Source organism: Pan paniscus, chromosome 4 (genome assembly GCF_029289425.2).
Source record: "Pan paniscus chromosome 4, NHGRI_mPanPan1-v2.0_pri, whole genome shotgun sequence".
Classification (NCBI taxonomy): Eukaryota; Metazoa; Chordata; class Mammalia; order Primates; family Hominidae; genus Pan; species Pan paniscus.
In genome coordinates this window covers 84,925,831-84,944,841 of record NC_073253.2, presented here as the reverse complement: position 1 = coordinate 84,944,841, position 19,011 = coordinate 84,925,831, and the positions used below count along the sequence as shown (strand labels likewise).

At 31.6% G+C, this 19,011-nt stretch overlaps 1 long non-coding RNA gene across 1 annotated transcript; it reads right to left on the bottom strand.

Moving 5' to 3' along the window:
- Positions 1 to 3,890: 3,890 nt before the first annotated feature.
- On the bottom strand, positions 3,891 to 18,664 carry LOC117980324 (uncharacterized). Its single transcript, XR_008625398.1, has 3 exons — positions 18,577 to 18,664; positions 7,910 to 7,941; positions 3,891 to 6,875 (listed from the first exon to the last, which is right to left on the bottom strand). It is a non-coding gene; the product is annotated as an uncharacterized LOC117980324 (long non-coding RNA).
- Positions 18,665 to 19,011: the final 347 nt, after the last annotated feature.

The following is a 19,011-nucleotide window of genomic DNA, read 5'->3' as shown; positions in this document are numbered from 1 at the left end:
TCCACCATGAGATTAACAAAGAGGAAAATTGACAAAAGTAATTTAAAATGATTTAATCTCTAACTTGTAGAGTTCCTTTACGTGACTATTTTAGCACACTATAGCAGCAATTTTCTAAATGGTATGTAGTGACCTAGCAATGAATATGGAAAGGCATTTTTCAGTGTTTTCCCAGGATGAATCATAAGTACTTGAAGAATCTGTTTATTAGTTTTTTGATGTTTATATGCCAGCATGAAGAGATATGTTTATATCTAAATATAGAGAAAATATATGCTATGCAAGAAATCATTTTTTTCTCTCCGAAAAAATGAGTTTACCTCAGTGGTTTTCAAGTTATTTTAATATTTTCTGAAAAAAATTGAAGACTTAAAATAACATAAATGGAGACACGTTATCAGACATTCAAATAAATTTTCTAAATGGATTCTATCAGATATGACAGACAGCTTTTATACAATTTATTCAAAATACATTAACTCTTATTTTAGCAACAGGGTAGTGTACTATTAAATTAATGGCTTGTTCTAAATGCTTCCATTGACTGCATGCAATTCTGAAATATTCAATATCTAAACTTAATACACTTACTTCACTAAAATGACTTTAATCTCATCTGTTGTTGAATATCATGACAGATGAGGAAATGGGAACAATCTTTGATAATTAAACAAAGCAGCCTGTCTTATATTTCTAAGCTATAGGGCAGATCACATTTCCAATACGCTACATTCTATCATGAAGTTAGACAATGGTTTAACTCCTAAGACTCTAGACCAGTACTCCTGTGTCCAGGCACACACATGCACAGGATATGAGATGTGAAATTTTACATAGAAGTCTCAGATAAACAATGAAATACATAGTTTTGAGAGAGTCATTAAGTTTTCAGTTTGTTTCCTATACAAACTGAAAGAAAAGATGGAAATTACAACCATCTGACATAGAAGTTGTGCACACCAAATAGAATTCTGTGAAAATATTGTTTTAAGTATTCTAAAGAGTCATATGAAGATACATGTTGTTGAACTACTATCAGAAGAGTAGTTGATATATTGGTAGCAGTGGTAGTGGGAAGAACAGGTAGCTGTCACCAGGAAAAATAAAGTAGGCATAAAACTGGTTGTATTGTCCTAATTTATTACTTTTTAGAAGATAGGTTTTGAAGTTTCGTTATGGAATACATCATAATTAATGTGAAAATATATGAATATAGAAAATACAGATACCTTAAACAATCATATTTTCTTTCAAATTTTGTCAACTATCTCTGAGCATGTAAGTAGAGAAGTAAAATCTTCATTTGACTCAAGAGTTCAAGAATCTTTTCACTACAGATTGCTCAGGAAGTTCATTAAATTGATTAATTGCCTTTGAGGTCTTAAAAGAAGCCATTGGTTTATTGAAAATTCAAGTCTCTGAGAATTTTCTTTTTTTAAAACGAATTCAGGATAGTCAGTGTGCTGATTTAAAAGGAGATTTCTGAGAAAGATAGAAGTGAGCTTTAAAAATGCCTTATATATTTCCCACAGTGTATATTGTCCAGATTTATGTTTATACTATTATTGTGATAAAACAATCCATAAGAATGAAGAATTATTGTGGATTTCAAATTGTTTAAAGATGGGGTTAGTGCTATTACATTTTCTGACTTCTTACCTGAAAGTTTTAAATAAAAAAGATCCACTAGGATGTCAAAATCTAGATTTATGTATGTATTATTATTAGTGGGTCTTCAGAGACCCTCTTACGATTACTTTGTGACTCATAAATCTTTAAGCAATTGAGTTCCTTGAACAAAAACTACATATATTCATCTTCTCACAGAAAACAGACCTGATACAATTATTCATTTTGTGCCTTTCTTATTTTTCTCAGGAAGGGACCATATCATAAAAAATACATTTTCTTATTAAAATAATGAACAATATTTTTAAAGATGGATATTTAATAAATATAAATATCAGTTCAAATATTTCATTATGATTCATTCTACAATTATCGTCATAAAACATTACTTAAAAGGAGCACTTGTATTGAATCTTACAATTTTCCTGACAGTTCAAAAATCTGTGATAAAATATATATTCCTCCTATACTCTGAGTCTCTAAGAAGTTAAATAAAATAAAAGATAATGAGGTAGATTTCCCAAATCCTTTTATGATGAATATGTGACAAAAATAGAGCTGTTAACTCTTTGAGAAAATTTGATATTGTCTCTTCCGGCTTTACAATCAAATCCCTGCAATCAGCTGAAATTTTTAAAGTTTGTATATTCTATTTTATAAGTTGAAAAAAGAAGTACCTCACAAGAATTTAGGCCATAGATGCTTGAAAAGTCTAAATTCCTCCTAGAATACTAAAATCATAGGTATTGAGTTTCTAGCAGATACATATCAAAGAGAATTTGTGGCTGTGCCTTACCATTATATAGAGGCATCAGCCTTAATCCCGAAATCCAGGTCTGAGGAAATAAAAGAGAATGCCTCATGGTTATTAGGCGTAGTTCTCTGGTTTTTCAGTAATGCAGATGAAGCCTGAGCTCTGCCCATGTATCATAATGCCCATGCACTCTTCGAACTCAGGAAATGTGATTATTGCCTATCTTTTGTAATAAACTATACAGATTGAATATGGGACTTATATAAAGCAGGGGTATTAACTTATTCAGAGTCCAAAAAAGGAATAACATTCAGAGTGTGTTGAATGAAAGCACACTTGTATGCACACACATACACACACACACACACACAGAGCAGCTGTGATACTTTAATTACTTCTTATACCCTCACATTTTAAATCATATTTGATAGTATTCTAACTTAACCAAAATGATGCATTATTCTTTGTAATCTGCTTCTTGAAACAATGTAAGGATAAGAAAATTGTCCAGTTTATTAAACTTTTCAAATTTGAAAATGGTTTAAAATAAAAATGTAGCTTACACACATAAAAGAAGAAATGACATGTGTATTTATATTTATTGACCATAAGTCATTTGGATGATAATTTTGAAATCATTTTCCTTACAGGAAAAATATTTTCTCTATAAAAATAGAAAGAAAAAAATGTAATTGAGATTGAGATGCTATGTAAAAATTCACCGTCATTGCTTTTGGTTGAGGCATTTTAAATTTTTTGTAATTTCAGGTCTTGGGCTGCTTAAACTACGTATCACAAATGCCTAACCCCTGTTTGTTATCACAGTAGAAATATTAATGTTTTTCTTTATGATGATGATGTAGTAAAAATTGGAAATAAAAATCCCTTAAACTGTATATAGTAATTAAGCTGGAAAGTAGGAGAAATAACAGAATTTGCACTCTGTAAATACATGCCTGTGCACATCTTAAGTGCAGACTTCTCTCAACTGTGAGTCAAAATTACTCTTAAAGCTATCTTAATTCAATATTAAAAATTCATCAAATTTGCAAGTCAAAACGATAAAATTCTAGATTTAGGTTCATAAAATAGTTATAAAATAAAATGCACTATTATTAACCATTAAATATAAAAGTATGCAGAATAATTTTTTCAGAAATACAGAAAATTAGTAATATTAAGGATATGAGTAAAATGATAAATAGCAAACTAAAATAAATGCTTATTTTATATTTTCTTGAGTATATATTAGATCTGTTGTCATTTAATAGGATAAAAACAAATTACCTAACATACATTTCTAAGAAATATTTACTGTTATAAGATAAGCAGTCTTATAATGTATAAGTAATCTCTCTAATCGTTTCTTCTAAAATGGCTGAGGTTACTTATATTTTCAAGTAATGTTCAAATCACAAGACATTCTTTAAAAATATACATCAAGAAATGAGAATTTCAGATTCAGAATTTTACTAAAAATTCTCCTTTAAAAAGTTATCACCTGACAGAGGCTTATAAGCTTTTTATTGTGAAATAAAATCGGCATGGAGGAAAAATACAATCATCGCTCTCTATTCCTGAGAGATTGGTTCAAGGTCACCACCATCTACAGATACCAAAATCCACAGATGCTCAAGTCCTTTAGGTAAACGGTGTAGTATTTGCATATAGCCTACACATATCTTCCCATATACCTTAAATGGCCTCTACATTACTAATAATACCTAATATGATGCAAATGATTTATAAATAGTTGTTATACTATATTGTTTAGGGAATAATGACAAGGAAATAAAAATGTCTGTACATGTTCAGTACAGATGCAACCATCTTTTAAAAACTTTTTAAAAGTATTATTGTTCTGGGCTTATTTGAATCCATGAATATGGAACCCACGAATATGGAGGGCAAACAGTCATCACAAAATGAAGTTCTGCATTTCAGAGTATTGTCACCCAGAAATTAAAAATGACCAGCATGGCAGCCCTCAAATCCTAAAATCCTGAGGCAGTGGCCTCACTTCTGCAGATCAAGGAGGCCACTGAGCATTCACCTTTTCTTTTTTTTTTTTTTTGAGACAGAGTCTCGCTCTGTTGCCCAGGCTGGAGTGCAGTGGTGCAATCTCCGCTCACTGCAACCTCCACTTTCCAGGTTCTAGCGATTCTCCTGCTTCAGCCTCCCAAGTAGCTGGGATTACAGGTGCCCACCACCATGCCCGGCTAATTTTTGTATTTTTAGTAGAGATGGGGTTTCACCATGTTGGCCAGACTGGTCTCGAACTCCTGACTTCAGGTGATCTGCCCACCTTGGCCTCTCAAAGTGCTGGGATTACAGGTGTGAGACACCATGCCAGTTCCATTCATTCATATTTAATGCTAATTTTTGGAGATGAAATGCAAGTTGGTGAATTTATTGTTTTATAAGTTGTTAATCAACTGAAATAGTAATGCCAGAACTTTCTAAGCCATGCCAAATTTTAACACTGATTAATCATTGTGATTTGACCCAATTTTTAAGTTAATATAGTAATATTTTAATTTCCAAGTTGAATTCCTATATACAACAGAATCATCTTGTTATTTTCCATTTTTAAAAGAGTTCCCTAGTGATAGATCTGGAAAGGACTGAAGTCTTTGAAATATTGTCTTCTAATCTATATGCTGATTAATTTATATAGAGCTTTAATTTATCTCACTTTTATTTTCTCTGAGAAGGTCTCATATATCACTCCCTATGTTTTTTTTTCCTACTTTTCTGATTTTTCAGTTATATCCTAAGTGGTTTATTTTATGAAACATTATTTTTTTCTAAATGTTTGCTGCTTTTTAATCATTATATATTTTAGTAGTTTTCTCTATTGGATTAAGCAATTTGACTTCTATTCCTTGACTGAATATGATTTTCTTTTACTTTTAAATCATAGATGAATTGTGAACTTATCCAAAGCTCCTTCTGCATCTATTGAAGTGGTCATGATTTTTCTCCTTATTCTATGAAAGTGGTGAATTATTTTGAATGTTTTATTCAATGTTAAATCAAAACTGAATTTCTGAAATAAATTTATCATTATTAATAGCATTTTTAGCAGGCCTCAGACTTTAATCTTCTCATTTCTCTGGGTTACAAAAGGCTGCCAAAAGCGTTACTAAGACCCATGGTTTCTCAATCCAGAAATTCTAGTGCATATAAATACTGGCTCAATTCCCTGGTCCTTCCAACCTCCGCCAGAACCTAACCTGGTGGTTCTTCCAGGTTTTATTAACTCTCCATTGTCTTCAAGCAGATTTTTAAAATAATTATCTAATTGCATAACACAGAGAAGAAGATGCAATATAGATAGGTAGAGAGGTGTATACACAATTTTAAATCTAATAGTATATGCAGATTTTAATAAAATAGTAAATTTAATTTTAATTAAATTCCCTTTTCAAGATAATAATCTAACACATTAATTTAATCAATGCATATAAATATTAATAAAATAACTATTTTTATTTAGTAGCAGTTAATTTTAATAGATACCCCACCACATGAATTGATTTTAGGTAATATACTGATGAAAAAATGTTTCTATAAAGACTATTTGTACTATCAAAGGACTGCTTAATTCATACCTAATAATCTTAAACAGTATAACCTCTTTACAGTTTCTGTGCTCACAAATATATTTATTAGTTTATTGCCACTGAGAAAATTTTCTTATAAATCTACTATTATAAGGACTTGTCCATTTCATCTCAAATTTTACTTTATTAATCTTATGTTTTTAAAAATATATTATTAATTCCTAGGGGCCAAGGATTGTTACATTAGCTATTTAGAACAATTATAATGCGTAGTGACCTACATATATGTCTGTGTTAATTTAGCAATAGTAAAATTTACTTACATGTTTTTAATATAACTGCACATATTTTCTTCTGGTTTGTGTTTGTCTGTTACACGTTGTTTTTAAAACTTTAATCTTAAGCTTCAGGAAACTCTTCTAAGTGTTACTTCATATCCAATCTGATTATTTGTAGAATTTAGTTTATTTTAATGTATTGTGAATACTTATATACTTGGAGACCTTTCTATAATTTTTTTTTCTTTTTTTCTTTTTTTTTTTTTGAGACGGAGTCTCACCCTGTCGCCCAGGCTGGAGTGCAGTGGCGCTATCTCGGCTCACTGCAACCTCTGCGTCCCGCGTTCACCCCATTCTCTTGTCTCAGCCTCCCGAGTAGCTGGAACTACAGGCGCTCGCCACCATGCCCGGCTAATTTTTTGTATTTTTAGTAGAGACGGGGTTTCACCTTGTTAGCCAGGATGGTCTCCATCTCCTGACCTCGTAATCCGCCCACCTCGGCCTTCCGAAGTGCTGGGATTACAGGCGTGAGCCAGCGCGCTGGGCCTGTAATTCTTTTTTTTAACTCTGATTTGTTCCACTTTTCTCTTGTCTTCTTTTTTGTTTATGTTTGGCTGATTTTCCTTCCCATTTCAGTTTTCTTTTAACCTATTTGGTGGTGGAGGAGAATGCACACTCTGTCACCATAATTCTATTGGTTAAAATGAAAACATTAACATTTAACACTAAAAAATGTATTTAATTAATTAGTGAATACATAATATTTTAACTCTTTAGTAAAATGCAAGACTTTTAGAATGTTATAATTTTATTAGATAATTTATGATTGACTTTTACCCAAATAAATACTTAGAGAAGAAAACTTGGACAACCCATAGTTAAAAACAGTAGTGCCTATAACCATCATATAACAGATTCATAAAAGTTAATTATTAAGTTAATCTGTAAAAATTCTCAATATCTTTTATAAACATGGTAATTTTATATGATTAAACCTAATAAAATTGATATTTTCAAAGCAGATTTATAAAAATATAAATAACATAATTAGAGACCACGTAACTAAAAAAAGTAAGTTTCAGCTAATGGGGATAAGACAAAAAAGGAAATAAAAGGTATATATTTTGGAAAGGAAGAAACAAAATTTTCCTGGTTTGTAGAGGACATAATCATCTATGTAGTAAAACTGAAGGAATAATTTTAAAAAGCGAGAATTAATAAGTGATTATGGCAAGGTTGTAGGATACAAGGTTAATATTCAAAAGTCAATACATCTCTTATATACCAGCAATGAACAAGTAGAATTTGAAATTAAAAACCCAATACCATTTACATTAGCAACCCCCAAGATGAAATGGTTTGGTATAAATATAATGAAATACATAGAAGATCTATATGAGGAAAACTATTATACAAAACTCTGATGAAGGAAATCAAACTAAATAATGGAGAGATATTTTAAATTCATGAACAGGAAGAGTTGATGGTATCAAGATGTCAGTTCTTCCCAACTTGATCTATAGATTCAATTTAATCGTCCCAAAAATCTCAGCAAGTTATTTTGTCAATATCAACAAACCGATTCTAAAGTTTATAAGGAGAGGCAAAAGACCCAGAATAGCCAACACAATACTAAAGAACAAAGCCAGCAGACTGACCCACTATCAGACTTCAAAACTTACCATAAAGCTATGGTAATCAAGACTGTGTAACCCTGGTAAAAGAATGGGCGAATAGATTAATGAAACAACATTAAAAAATAAGAAGTAGACCCACATGAATATAATCATCCAATATTTTTTTAAAAGCAGAGGTAATCAGTGCAGAAAAGATAATCTTTCCCCAAAGTGGTATTGAAATAACTGGATATTCACTGGCAAAAAAAAAAAAAAAAAAAAAAAGAATCTATACACAGACCTTATTATACCCTTCCCAAAAATTAACTCAAAACGTATCATAAACCTAAATATAAAATGCAAAATTATATAACTCATAGAAGATAACAGGAAAAAACTTATGGATATGGCAATGTGTTTTTAAACATAACACCAAAGGCATGATTTATAAAAGAAAGAATTGATAAGCCAGATTTCATTTAAATTTTAAACTTCTTCTTTGCAAAATATAATGTCAAAAGAATGAGAAAACAAACTACAAACTCGGAAAAAAAATTTTCAAACATATCTGAAAGGACTGTCATTAAAATATACAAATAATTCTTAACACTCAACAATGAGAAAACAAATAACTCTTAAAACTCAACAACAAGAAAACAAACAGCCAGATTACAAAATGGGTCAAAGATCTTAACAGACACCGCACCAAAGAAGACATACAAATGATAGAAAGCATGTGATAAGATGCTCCACAATGTATAGAATGGGGGGAAATGCAAGTTAAGAAAAAACAAAAACAACAAAATGACACAATACACCAATTAGAATGGCCAAAATTCCGATAACTGACAACAACTGCTGGTGAGGATGGGAAAAAACAGAAACTCTCATTCATAGCTGGTGGGGGGAGTGCACTTTGTTTAATAGCTTGGCAGTCCTTATGAAACTAAACGTACTCTTGCCATACAGTCCGGTAATCACATTATTTGGTCTTTACCTAAAGATGTTGAAAATTTATGTCCACATAAAAACCTGTACACAGATGTCAACAGCAGCTTTGTTGATAGTTTTCAAAACTGGGAAGCAGCAGGTGAGTGGATAAACACTCTTTAATATATCCAAATAAGGGAAAATTATTCAGCACTAAAAAGAAATGAGTAATCAAATCATCAAAAGGCATGGGGGAAACTTAAATGCATATTATGAAGTGAAAGAAGCCAGTGATAACCTATGTATATGTATGATTTCACCCATAAAAAAATTCTGGAAGAAGCCAAACTATAGAGACTGTAAAAAAAAGAAAAAAATAATGGTTGCCAGAAGATGAGATGAGGATATATATAGGCAGAGCACATAGGAATTTTAAGGCAGTGAGAACACACTGTATAATACTGTATTTACCACCTATTTCATTATACATGTTTTCAAAACTGTAGAATGTACAACAGCAAGAGTGTACCCTTATGCAAACTATGGCCTTTGGGTGATTATGGTGTGTCAATGTAGGTTCATCAGTTGTAAAAAATGTAACACTCTGGTGGGGGATGTTGATAATAAGGGAGGTTGTGTGTGTGTGAGGGCAGGGGATATATGGGAAATCTCTGTGTCTTCCGGATGTTGATAATAAGGGAGGTTGTGTGTGTGTGAGGGCAGGGGATATATGGGAAATCTCTGTGTCTTCTGTTAATTTTGCTGTAAACCTAAGACTGCTCTCAAAAAAGATCATCAAAATAAATTTTAAAATATGGTCCAGTTGAAAATAACTTATTAGCCAATATAGTGCACAAAAGTAATAAAAACAATGTCATATACAGTATAATAATACCCTATTTATTAACTACATTGTGCAATTATCCTTTCATTTTTTCTCTCAGATAAAAAATATCACTTGCTAGGACACTTGAAGTGGTAACTTTAGGGTTTCTTTTTAACCTCTCTCCTGGCATAAATATGAACCTTGAAAAAATATATTGATTGAAATTTCTAGCAAGTAATCAAAATTCTCATTTTTCCTGTTCTTGCATTCTCCAGTTTAGGACTCTCTTGATTCTACCAGGACTCTTATCATAATCTATTGCTTGATGAATACTATTTTAAAATGTAAAACTCAGTAGATATAAATGTATAATACAATAATAATAACAGAAAGATGAGTAAAGAATGGTAACTATGCTGAATTATGTTGCTTTTATCCAAAATAAGAGACCACATATCACGTTATTTTATAATTAGCGATAATGTGAGTTTCTCTCTGACTATATTTTAATAAATTTTAGAGCAGATTCCCAGGAGTATTCAGCTTTCTGTTTCCTCTTTCTAAATCTATTGGGAGCCTATTTTTGTATATCTTTTCTGAACAACCATATATGTGATTTACCTTAGAGATGTAGTATAGTGACCTCGCATTTGATGAAACTGTAAAACTGGAATCTCTTTCCTCCACAGTAGGGCGAACGACATACTATAATGCCAAATACTACTCTTAACCTTTATAAATACATTAAATCTCATTAACCAGGCAGAAATAGTTTTATTCTAATATGTAGTAGGCTGTGTCAGTGTATTAACCATTCAATTTTTATGAATTATTAATCTGTATCTCAAGTTATTGGCTACTAGATTAATTCATAGAACATTTCATAAACCTCAAGATAAAGGAACGTATTACATAATACTAGGATTTTCAACTTACTCTATAAATTTCCCATAGACATATAGATATTTATACTATGCCCAGTTTAACATTTATGACTCAAATGGATATTTTAAAATTTAGATTTTTAAACACATACTCTCTCTCCATCTCTATATCTCACTTTATCCCAACCTTAGAACTCGTGAGTTGGCAATCTCTTCCACATAAGCACTCATCAGCTATCTATAATGATCTATAATGGCCAACTGTTGATGTCTGCAGACTAACTCTCTTGCAGAATATCATCTAGTATAATTTTAGTGGTAGAGATTATGTATTTTCCCAGCCCTACTACGATAGTTTTGGATATTCATGACTTTGAACTCCTCTAACCTGTGTTCCTGTCAACAGAGGTTAATGATTCCGGACCACATTCTTTCAAAGCCACGAGACAATATTGTTAGTCTAGTTGAACACTCTGCTCTTAACTCTGTCCACAACTTTCAATCTTACTGTGTTCATGTATTCAAGAGAGATGCTCTTAATAGTTTTTTGTTTCTTTGTTTGTTTGTTTTTGGTTTTTTTTGAGAGACAGAGTTTCACTCTTGTTGCTTGTTGCCTAGGCTGGAGTACAATGGTGCGGTCTCGGCTCACTGGAAACTCCGCCTCCCAGGTTCAAGCGGCTCTCCTGCTTCAGCCTCCTGAGTAGCTGGGATTACAGGTGTGCACAACCATGCCTAGCTAATTTTTGTATCTTTAGTAGAGATGAGGTTTCACCATGTTGATCAGGCTGGTATCGAACTCCTGACCTCCGGTGATCCACCCACCTCTACCTCCCAAAGTACTGAGATTACAGGCGTGAGCCACCATGCCCAGCCTCCCATTAGTTCTAAAATGATAAAACTTCATGGGAGATAATATAAGAAATATTCCTTTAGCTTTATTAAACTTTAAATATGCAAATACTGCTCCAACTCATGATTTGCATATATGAAAAATGGCAAACAGTGAAAAAGTGCTAAATTGTTTTTCCACCTACATTTTATTGAAAAGGCTATATATGTCATTCTCTGCATAATGCTGGTTCAGAGTTCTTATTCTTTTAGGCCATTTCTCTCAGCTTTGTAAAACACACATTCCACTTAGATTCCTATGATAGCCTCATTCCTCCTGGTTTTAATGATGTTGGACATTTTTTATCCTCTCCTATATTTCTGTGCACATATTAAGAAGACTAACAGAGTTATACAAGAGATTTTTAATTGGAAATATAAGCTTGCCTTATTTAATTTTTTTCTATTGTTAAGAAATTTATCAACACAATGTACATCTGAAGCATTCTTATATTGTTAGAATAATGTTTATGAAAAAAGCATTATTTGTTGAAAATAATCAGGGTTCTTCAACCTCAGCTCTTTTAACATTGCGGGTCCAATCTTTCTTTGTTGTGGGAAGCTGCCCTGTGTGTGGAAGGATGACTGGCCTCACTGTTGTCATCTACCAGATAGATGCTGGTTACACCCTACACCCAGCTGCAATGACTGAGTGTTTTTGGAGACATTGGAAACCTACCCTGGTTGTGAACCGACAATTTAAAACATCTCAATTCTCTATAGTCTATAAATGTATTTCTTGATTTTCCAGAGATCCCATGAATACTGGGAATGTTTCCCCACAAAGCAATTGGGCATGTCTTTATTCGCTCTGCCTGAGAAGTGGTTATCTCCTTCCTCGCCCAGAAACAGATGCAATAATATAAGCTAACAAATACATTGCATTATTTAACTTGGATATTAAACATCCATTGACAGCCATTCATTAAATGACTATAGCCATATTAAATAGTCAGAGTAGCTATTTTACGTGGCATTATCTTGACATAATAGGCCAGGCCATGGTTTTCTAGACATTTATTTTACTGGAAGTTCCTTCATATTTCATGTTCACCAGAGGAAGGGCATAGCAAGTTCAATTGTAATTCAATGGATTCTAGCATGAAAGCTATGGCTACAACAAATATAGGAAAGCAACAGCAAAGAAAGGAATAAAATACATATCTATACATATAAAATAATTGCATATTCCATGCACAAACATATATTTTACATTTTTATTTTTTAAAAAGTGAAATTTTATGTTATTGATTAAATACAGTAATTATTTTATAATATTGTAGATTTATTTAGTAGTTTATTCTAATTATGTTTGCCATCTCCTTAAATTAAATTTCAAATATATCTATAACAGCTAATTATTTACTATATTTAACAATTTTTTTTGAATGTCATGATAAGTTTTCTTTTGTTGCTGAGAAAAGGGCAAGCCTCCATTTTCCAGCAGAATACTATATCATATGCTATTTACATCAGGCTTTGAGTAATTTAGAAATTGCTATAACTATAAATTTAAATGTGTGTTAATTGTGTTCACAACAATAATACAAACATATATTGTTGATATTTAAATTTTTAATTATTATATACAAATTTAACATAGTTAAGTTATACTACAGCCAAACCAGTTTGTTCTCTAAAGATAATTATTTTCATATTCATATATCTATTTGCAGATCATGTTGGAGGTGTTTGCATATATAAATATTTATATATAAAATAAGAAATGTTACTTGAGAATTTTATTAAATGTTATATTCAATTACCATTTAATTTGCTTATTAAATATGTGTTCTCAAAATATTTCCATGTTAGGACACTGAAAACTACATAATTTTTTAAAGTATCTGTAGGATATCATAGAAAACTGATTCTGAGTCCCATAAGATTGTCAATATTTTCTTGTGGCTTTTAAAAAATAATGAATGAATTGCCATTTCTTATCTCAAGATAATAAACATATATTTTATGCATTTTCAATATTACATATGTATTTTATGATTTATTTGTTGTAGTGCAATATAGTAATTATCTTAGTTAATATTTTTTTCTAAATTGCTCCAATTATCTCAGCCTAATTTACTGAGAAGTCTGTATTTTGCCATTGATTTAGAAAGCTTCCTTTCTCAGACGCTTTATCACTATTTATTTGTGTGTTTAATTCTGCATCATTTCATCTGCTGTGTTTGATCTTCTTTTATGCTTCAAAGTTATTTTTACAGCTTTCAGTAGAACTTGATATATGCCAGAATAAAATACCCTTTTCCTTATGAAGGGTATTTATTTGTGTGTCTAATTCTGCATAATTTCAACTGTTGTGTTTGATCTGCTTTTATGCTACGAAGTTATTTTTACAGCTTTCAGTAGAACTTGATACATGGCAGAATAAAATACCCTATTTCTTATGACTATTCACAATGTGCTTTAATTTTGCATTGTTGAGTAAATAAACGTAAAAGACTCAACAGCATGTAAGAGCCATGGAACAGCACTTATAGATAAAATGTCTAGAGAAAGAAAGAATAGAAGTGATCTCGTTTGTTTATTCCTCATCATAACTTTGGGTTGTGAACAGGGACTTAGCAAAATTGAACCTCATCATTTTGATAAGAGATTTAGGACTATGATACTTAGAATTTTTGTAGTTGAGAGTTTTAAATTACCTCTGCTTCATGGAGAAAAGTTGCCCATAGTCTGTCCATCCCCTTATCATTAAGAATGAGGTGATGAGTTTCACCAGCCCTTTCTTTGGTCTCATTAGGGACTGGGGTCCAAGTAGGCATACAACTGTGAAATCTGTCAGATTTATGCAACCTTAACGTTCTATGATTTCAGTCCTTTATTCAGTGATAGGAGGTTTTTCTGTCATCCAAGGGTTTCATTTTTCAATTGCTCCTACTCTATATGAGATCATCAAAGACTCAGAGATGCAAGACATCTTGCAAATAATAAATTTCAGATGTTAACTTTTGTCATGTCTTATATATTAATATAGAATAAGGTGGTAAACTGTTTAAAAGTCTTAAGATTTTTAAATAGTTGACTCTGAGTTTGAAGGTGGGAGAGGAATTGGAGAAGTGGTATCTCCCAAGTGGAGGATTAAAGATTTTTCATTTGTGACAAAAGTTGATATTCCAGCTAATCCAGATCTACTTTTATGGCTTTTATTTAGAAAAAGGAGTATAGAGATAGTGAATATATTTTATCTTCATTTAAATAGAAGACACACAGAGAAAATAAAGAAGCATGGAAAAGACAAGGTGTCATGGACTGTACGTTTGTGTTCCATCAAAAGTCTCATGCCGAAGCCCTCACCCTCAATGTGCTGGTATTTGGACATAGGGCCTCTGGGAGGTACTTAAGGTGAGATTAGATAATGAGGATGGAGCCCTCACGATGGCATTAGTGGCTTTACAAGAGAAAAAGGAAAAGGGATTTCTCTCCCTCTTTCTCCGTCCATGCTCTTGCAGCAAGGAAAGGCTATGTGAAGACACGGTGAGAAGGCAGCCATCTTCACACTAGGAAAAGGGCCTTCACTAGGAAGCTCCAGTAGCATCAAAAAGAAATGTCTTTTGTTTAAGACAAAAGATGTAAAGTGTGACATCAATAATATAAAATGGGGGTTTGAGATTAAGTAAAAGGGCAGATATTTTGGATGCAATTGAAGTTTTTATAAGCTTAAACTTAAAATAGACTGTTACAATTATAACATGTTTTCATGGTAACCCTAAAAAAAAACTGTAGTAAATTTATAAAATATAATGAGTAATAAATCAAATACCACTACAAAAACAATCAACAAATCACAAAGGAAGACAGCAAGACAGGAAAAAAGGAAGTACAAATCACACAGAAAACAATTAACAAAATGGCAAAAAAATGCAAATGTGCCTAACTAGTAGATTAAACAATAGGGATAGCTAGATTGCATTATGACATAAATTTATAATTTAGCAACATGATCTTATGTGACATCTTTCATAATTGCAAAGGAATATAATTCTAAAGACAAGAAATATACCAAAGGAATACTAAAAGAAGACTGCTTTAGACTATCATTTTGTTACAATAACATACTATAAATAAAAATGTTTTATTAGGGAATAAAGAAGATCCTGGTATAAGGTTACTATTTTATAAATAAGGTATGGTACAATTCACTAGAAAATTATATGTATACATATGTAACTAACCTGCACGTTGTGCACATGTACCCTAAAACTTAAAGTATAATAATAAAATAAAAAGAAAATTATATGACTACTAATGTATACACTTAATAACTTAGTCTAAAATATGTAAAAAGCAAAAAAGTCACAAATCACAGCATTACTAGGAAAAAATTTACATCTTAAATCTTACCATACCTCTGAGTAACTATAAATAAAACAGGAAATTATCAAATATGTACGATTTCAATAACACAATTAACAAAGTTGATCTAATACTCCACAATTGGGAAAGATCCATGTTTTGAAAAGCACAATACTTCTAAGAAGTTGGAGTAGATTCATTTTTCCTATTTTTCCCACTGAGGTTAGATAAAAACCTTTGGACATTATATGTAAACAAACATAACAAAATTCTGAAGAATAGAAAGAAGAAAACAGACAGCTAAGGGCTTTGAGACCAAACATGCTAAAATAGAAAAATCACATACTTACATCAAATTATACCAAAATAAGAATTTGATAAAATTCAGCACCCATTTATGATTTTTTAAATCTTATGAAGTTAGGAATAGAGAAAGTTTCCTCAACTTAGTAATATTAACATATAATATATAGCAGGTCTAGAGTTTTATTATTTGTTTTCTATTTCTCTTTCTGTGATCCTCCTTTTCTGCCTTCTTTGGTATTAATTTATTTTTAAAATAATTTTAATGAAATCTATATGTATGTGTGTGTGTGTATGTTTTGGGGAGATGGGTGTTTAAGTTACAACCAAGTTAAGTTAAATGGTAATTTCAGGCATTACATGTATATTCTTATTTATAAAACTTTTATGATTGTTAAGGTTGTAACACAACACAAAACATATATTCATTAATTTAATTTTACTAAAATGTGTATGTGTATAAATTCAATGAAATTTCATAAAATTTTTGATATAAACAGTTATATACAAGATTATGAAATTCAGAAAAGTTGTGTGTGTTTGTGTGTGTGTAAAACCATCTTATGTAGCTGAGTTTCAGTCTGGTTTCATTTTCCTTCAGATTGAAAATCATGCTGTAACTGTCCTTATAGTGAAGGTCTTCTGATAAAAAATATATAATGTTTTAATTGAGAATGTTTTCATTTCCCCTTCAGTTTTGAAAAGTATGTTCACTCATGTAGAACTCTTGATTGACATTTTGCCTTTCTTTACATTTAGCACTTTAAGATGTTGTGTCTGGATGTATAATTTCTGACAAGTCAATAGTGTTTTAGAAATTGTTGTCACTCTATACATAATGGTTTTTACCTCTCCCTATATATTTTGGATGTTATTTTTAGATTTTAAATATGTAATTGAAATATGAAAATGATATTCGGGGTGTGTGTGTGTGTGTGTGTGTGTGTTTATCCAGGGTGTTCTAGCTTTTAAACCCATGAATTAATGCATTTAACCAAATTGAATAAAAGGTCAAGTATTATTTTTTCAATATTTTTATTTCATTTTTCTCTCTTCTCCTTCTGCAACTTGAATTTCAAGCATGTTGGACCATCTAAGATTATCCCATGACTGTTTAATTTTGTTTTGTATCTGTTTTTTACTCTCTTTGAAATGCATAACTTCTTTTGATTTTCTATAGCTTACTGATTCTTATTTCATCTTCTTTCTGTAGTTAATCTCATAGAGTATTTATTTTTCCATTTCAGCTATTTTATTTTTCTGTTTCTAAAATTTCCTTTTTAGTTATTTTTTATTAATTCTACTTTTATGCTGAGATTTCCTGTATTTTTTTTACTACCTCCACAATTTATTTTACCTCTTTAAGCATAGTCATAATGGACATTTTAAAATCATTGCCCACTGATTCTAAAGATCATATTGGTTGCATTTTCTCTTGAGAACAGGTAATTTTCTTTTCCTCTAACGAGTAAATTTTATTACATTCTACATATTGTGAGTGATGTGTTAGAAGCACTCTAGATTCTGCTACATTCATCCAAAGAGTAATGGTTTTTTAATAGGTAGCTAACATTTCAGAAATTAAATTCTGCCTCCCCTATAGTGTGTAGCACTGAAATATGAATTTAGTTCTTGAAATTTAGTAGTTGAAATTTGGCCTCTTAGAATACATGCTGGAATCAGCCGGCGACGTAAGCAGTATTCATAGCAAAGTTTAGATTCTCCCTGACTAAATCTCTCCATTCTAGAATTCACTCCTTTCCTTCAGTGGTGGTTTTGTTGTGAGCAAGTGGAATTTTAGAAAATATTTTAGTGTTGTAATTGGCCATATATTTGAAATGTGCTATCATAAGAAAAAAGGGAACATGTGTACCTAACACGAGTCTAAAGATAAACTTAGAACAATTAAAACAATCCAGTACCTTGGTCAAACAAAATACATTTGTTAAACTATTTTTTTAAATTCTATCAAAACAATGTACACTTCTAAAACTGATATACAATCTAAGTCCAATTTGATATCAATTGTAACTCATCATAAAAACATTTTGTTGTTCAAAAAAGTTGTATATGAATGGCTTCATTCAAGAAAAACAAAGATTTCCTCCGTTTTCTGCCTTAGTCATTTTTGGGTAACTAAAGCAAGGAGCTACCTACCATTCTAACATCATCTCCCAGAATTTACTATTTTTGTAGACAGAAATATTTACTTGAATCTTCTCCTGAATCACTTCTTCTGTAGCTTCTCTCTAAAGCCAATTATTCTTATATCCAGCTGTTCAATCATCTTCCACCCACCCTGGCAAGAGATTTCTGCTCTTTTTGAGATCATGGAAAATTGTATGTGGAACTCGCCTTACTTCCTTTTGACCCTCCATTCCTTCATTCCCCTGAACACTGCCATACCTCACTGTAAAGGCATGTTTCAGTTTTTTCAAAGGAGACCGTGAGTAGACCCCAGGGCTAATACATTCAATACAGTATGAACAGTTTAGAATATGTAGAATGAAAAACGTTACCTTACTTAGTTATTTTTGTAAACCACAATTAACTTTTGTGTATTTTTTAAAATATATGAAAAACATTACCTTTCATGCGCGTCCATGTGAAGAGACCACCAAACAGGCTTTGTGTGAGCAATAAAGCTTTTAATCACCTGGGTGCAGGCGGGCTGAGTCCGAAAAGAGAGTCAGCGAAGGGAGATAGGGGTGGGGCTGTTTTATAGGATTTGGGTAGGTAAAGGAAAAAGGGGGGTTGTTCTCTGGCGGGCAGGAGTGGGGGTCACAAGGTACTCAGTGGGGGAGCTTTTGAGCCAGGATGAGCCAGGAGAAGGAATTTCACAAGACAATGTCATCAGTTAAGGCAGGAACCGGCCATCTGGATGTGTACATGCAGGTCACAGGGGATATGATGGCTTAGCTTGGGCTCAGAGGCCTGACATTACCTTGCTTAGTTATTTTTGTAAACCATAATTAACTTTTGTGTATTTTTAAGTATATTTTAAAATAACTTGGCAATTATTA